The sequence below is a fragment of the Littorina saxatilis genome, linkage group LG3 (assembly GCF_037325665.1).
Source record: "Littorina saxatilis isolate snail1 linkage group LG3, US_GU_Lsax_2.0, whole genome shotgun sequence".
NCBI classification, from domain to species: Eukaryota; Metazoa; Mollusca; class Gastropoda; order Littorinimorpha; family Littorinidae; genus Littorina; species Littorina saxatilis.
This window is the reverse complement of record NC_090247.1, coordinates 24,142,554-24,147,674: the sequence shown is the minus strand read 5'-3', so window position 1 is coordinate 24,147,674 and position 5,121 is coordinate 24,142,554. Positions and strand designations below refer to the sequence as shown.

The window sequence follows — 5,121 nt, the reverse complement described above, 5'->3', positions numbered from 1 at the left end:
TAAGACAGGCATTACCCTGTCTCCAGAAGAATTGTCTGTATTACTTGGGGTTGCACCCAAAATGAAGAGTAACATTAGCATCTGTCAGGGTCTGACCGCAAGGGACAGGTCTACGACGAGACCGATCCCAAGCACCAGCACCCAGAAGACAAAAAGACCAGCGCCAGAAGGAGAAGAGGCAAAAATGAAGAAAGTTAAGGTAGAAAAGAAACAAGAAGAAGAAGAGGACATCTTCTTCTTTAACACTCAGCCGCCATCAACACCGCCTCCGCATACTCAGTGGCAAGAGATGACATCAGGCTGGGGTAAATAGTGGTTTTACCTTACCTCATTAAGATATTTTTTTGTTTAAAACATTACACAGAACCTGTTTACATGTTCTTTTTATTGTTTTTATTTTGTGTGTCGGTGATGTACTCGTATCATAGTCATAAACTTTACGTTACAATCCAAATCCCCATTTCTTCCCGAGTTGCTCTCTTTGACCTGTTACAGATAATAACACTAACTGTTCCTTCAAACCACTCCACCACACACTCGACACAATTGGCTAACATACCGGATTATTTAGCTATAACAACCGACTGGACATCATTTATGGAAATGTCAGTAGCTGACATGGCAAAATTGTGTAGGCAATCCAATCAAGACATGCTCCTTGATACAGGGACAACGATCACCAGACACTTCCACATCGTGACATGCGCTACAGCTTTGTTTTTACAAGAAGATGAATTAACTCTTAACGTCCTATACCGCGCGGTTCCGCTCGTGGGCTGTAGTCCTGAACCGCTTGAAACCGCGCCTGCTACGGTCTAATTATAGAAACTGATGTCACAGGATGCAGAGCTCTCTATCGCGGAAGGAGAGTGTGTCGTCACTTCCTGTATAGCCTGTGTTTACCTCACACGTGTGCTGGTTTCGTTTCAACGTTTCTGAAGCTATTTCTGATGGGGTTTTTTGCGATTTTTTTCTGAAACTTTTTGTGGCCATAATGGCGGACGGCACCTCTGACGATTCGGATGGAGACTTTGTGTTTGGAGCACTTATTGACGATTTAATCGCAAATAGAGCTGTTGGACTTGGCGATGATGCCCTGAGAGTGATATTTCGGTTTCAACAGTGCATACGAGTGATTTGTCTGATTTGGATTCTTTCGACGTTTCTTCAAGTGAGTCGGATGACTATGTTGACGAAAATGGAGATTGGGAGGATGTTGTAGAAGATTTCGAGCAAGGAGACTTCAAGAGCCCTGTTGGGCCAACAACACCATTGGACTTCACAGCCAAACCGATCGACTACTTTTATCAACTGATGCCCGAGCGGATGTTTGAGAAAATAGTACAAGAGACGAACTTGTATGCTCATCAAAAGGGGGCGGAAACTTTCGAAACGTCAGTTGATGAAATCAAGGCCTACATGGGTATCCTCTTTTTGATGGGGGTGATTCAACTGCCCAGCTACAGGGACTACTGGAGCAGACAACCTGTGCTGAGGCAGCCTACTATTGCCAATGTCATGTCAAGGAACAGATATGAACTGCTGACTAAATACGTTCATCTGAATGACTCAACTAAAAACCCTCCAAGAACCAGCCCACAGCATGACACGCTGCACAAAGTGAGGCCCCTTCTGGACAATGCCAAGACACAGTTTTCTTTTCACTACAATCCACACAAGAACATGGCTGTGGATGAAGCCATGGTGAAGTTTAAAGGCAGGTGTTCATTCCTCCAGTATTTGCCATCCAAACCATGCAAATGGGGAATAAAGGCATGGGCTATCGCTGACTCGGAGAGCTACTATCTGCTGGACTTCAACGTCTACACAGGCAAGGACGCAGCTGGTGACAACGCCCCACTCAGCACTAGAGTTGTCACCAAGCTTGTGGAACCTTTCTACAAGAAGAAGCACCATGTGTATTTTGACAACTTTTTTACTTCCATTGATCTTTTGGAAATACTGTTGCGCAAAAAAACTTATGCGTGTGGAACTGTTCGTAAAAATCGGCGAGGGCTACCAGTGGCCATCAAGACACTGAAATTCAAGAACAGTGGCCAGATGAAGAAGTGGCAGAAAGGAAAAGTGATGGCTGTGAGCTGGTGTGAGAAGAAACGTCAGGTCAATCTCCTATCCACAGCAAACACAGTCGGAGATACGCAAGTCACCAGAAAACAACGCCATGGACAGCCTGACGTCACATATCCCAAACCGATTGCGATCAAGGAATACACAGACCATTTCAACGCTGTGGACAAGAACGACCAACTGCGGAGCAACTACGGAATCGCAAACATGCAAAGCCAAGAAATGGTGGAAGTATCTGTTCTGGTTTGTTTGCGATGTCTCCATGCTCAACGCCTGGATCTTGCAGCGTGAGGCGCCAGGAGGGCCACGGCCCAGACCATTGAACCACCTCGACTTTCACCTGGCTGTTGCCCTGAGTCTTATTCACAACTTCAGCAGCAGGAAGAGGGACTCAACACTTGATGTGGAGGTTGAAAGGCCAACCATGAAGAAGCCTACAATCCACGAGCCAACAAAAATCCAGACAGCCTGGGGACTCCGCAACTGTGTAGTCTGCTCCAAGACGCCGCGTCGCACCCCTTCAGGACACAAGATCCAGTCATCGTTCGAGTGTGTGAAGTGCGGTGTGGCCCTGTGCAAGGACTACGGCTGTTTCGGTCAGTTCCACAGTTATGAAAATTAGATGTTCACCTGAGTGACACTGAGTGACTGACTCCGACCTTGAGGATTTTTTTTTTTATAGTTTACCTGTGGACAATACCTGTGGATAATACCTGTGGCCAATACTTGTGTTTCAACTCCTGCATGTGATGATAAGCAGCATAGACATTTCCCCAATCTGTTATGAACACTAAGTGATGTTTGAAGAACAGTTGTGTGTAAACAAACAGATGCAATAAATATGAACAGTGAATATGACTACAGAGTTCAAATCGTGACCTTGGTTTACCTGGATTTTACCTGGATAATTTTTTGATGGAGGTGAGCAAATCTGCATGAATTTACTTCCATTGTATGTTCTTTACATTTAAAAACTCACATTGCACACAAAACACATGCTTATAATATTTTTACATTTATTCAATAACATTGTTTACAAAATACACCTGAAAAAAGCCGTTAAAGTATTTTTTTCACAAAATCAACAAAAATTTAACATGAATTTCAACACTGCAAGTTGACAAGTATGCATTCCTTTACTTATAGCAAAAAAACAAATCAAAATCTGTTCTCAAATCATTTTTTAATGATTTTTTTAGTGGAGCAGCCATATTTTTGACAAAAATTCCCAAATCCTTATGGGATTTAGCCTTAAGACCTACTAAAACCCTTATAGGGCGTTAAGAGTTAAAGTTGTGTCAATATAGGATAAAGAAACATGCTGTAAGCCCCAGTCTTCTTGAAGTAAAGTCAGGACTAGCTCTTTTATCAAATATTACAGATGTCATTTTAACATGTCGTAATCAAGTTTATAAAAAGCCAGGGTGTATGTTCTGCCTTTTCAAAATTCCATGTGAATGTGCTCTTATGGCCGATATTTTCCAAATTCCCCCTCGACTGACTGCATGTGATGACAGACAGGATTCGGACGACGCAACCATATATCCTGTTAATGTTGCATTGTTACAGCAATTTTTTTTAACACAACTACCCTCAGTTCACTGTTATCATCTCCTGTTTTTATCCAGCACCAAAGGCCCTGTTTATCCAGCACCAAAGGCCCTGTTTATCCAGCACCAAAGGCCCTGTTGATACAGCGCACCAAAGGCCCTGTTGATACAGCACCAAAGGCTATGTTCATACAGCACCAAAGGCTATGTTCATACAGCACCAAAGGCTATGTTCATACAGCACCAAAGGCTATGTTCATACAGCACCATGTATACATTGCTTATTCTGTTACCCTTGTAAAAATAAATTTCAATTCAATTCAAATCTCTCTCTCTCTCATGACGTCATATTGAAAGGCAAGAGATTACAACATCACCCTGCGACGTTCTTTCTCCTAAACACAGCAAAGAGCGTGCTTACTGCTTATTTTTCCTTCTTAGAACTATCCTGTTTCTCGCTCTCTCTCTGATCGTGTAAGGGTTGGGGGTCTGGTATTCAAGCACGCACACATCTCACCTTTTTTTTTGCATGGTTCACACACCCAGCTCCTACAACTGCCATTCTGCAAATGAAGATCAACCACTGTTTTATCATCATAACAGAGACGTAGAGATAAGTCTAGTTTTCTCTACAAATTCTTTCTCGATCTAAAAATGTCTTCTCTGTTTTACCATCATAACAGAGACATAGAGATAAGTCTAGTTTTCTCAACACATGCTTTCTCTATTTAAAAACATCTTTAAATAACATGGCGTACAACCACAAGCAACTACAGTTGGGCTGCTATTTTCCAGAGTTGTTTTATGTTGGCTTTTTTTTCTGAATTCCACAACACAAGTTTTACCCGAAATATTTCGACTCGGAATGCACAGAAATCAGCCAAGAGACATCATGATGTGTTATTCCCCAAACTACTTGTTTTTGTTCTTCCCGTGTAGCCTGTGGCCTTAACACTGAAAATGACATTATCAAAGTATCATGTTCTCATTTGTGACCCTCCACCACGAAATGAGTCGCATGTCACCTCGCGCGGTTCTGCGCTAGGCTTGATATAAGTCCGGAGAGTGTATGGTAACAGTGTGAGGGTCACCTTAGTCACAGGCTTATAACTCAAACAGTTTTCGCTCTTTTCCAAAACGGTTTTCACCACTGGATAGAGCATAAAAAACACGTTAGGAAAATGTAAAAATATGAAAATCATGCAAAGGTGACATGCGACTCATTCCGTGGTGGAGGGTCACATTTCAGAGTCAATGGGTGGATTAGACAAGATTAATGGGCATATGTACAATTTTCTTGTTTCTTTCTTTCAGTTTTCTCAACTCTATCCAGAAAATCGCAGACCGAACTATGATGGACAGCTGCAGGATATTATGGGGTTGTCATCCATCCGCCCCAAAGACGTTGCTTCCTTCGTCAAAGTAAAGCAGAACAAAACCATTTTGCCAATGGATGTTCACAACCTGAGACGGAAGCTCAACA

The 5,121-nt window shown here is 42.6% G+C and overlaps 1 pseudogene; it reads left to right on the top strand.

Annotated features, from left to right (window-relative positions):
* Window positions 1-1,135: 1,135 nt before the first annotated feature.
* LOC138961141 (piggyBac transposable element-derived protein 4-like) lies at window positions 1,136-2,710 on the top strand (annotated as a pseudogene).
* The last annotated feature ends 2,411 nt before the right edge of the window (window positions 2,711-5,121 follow it).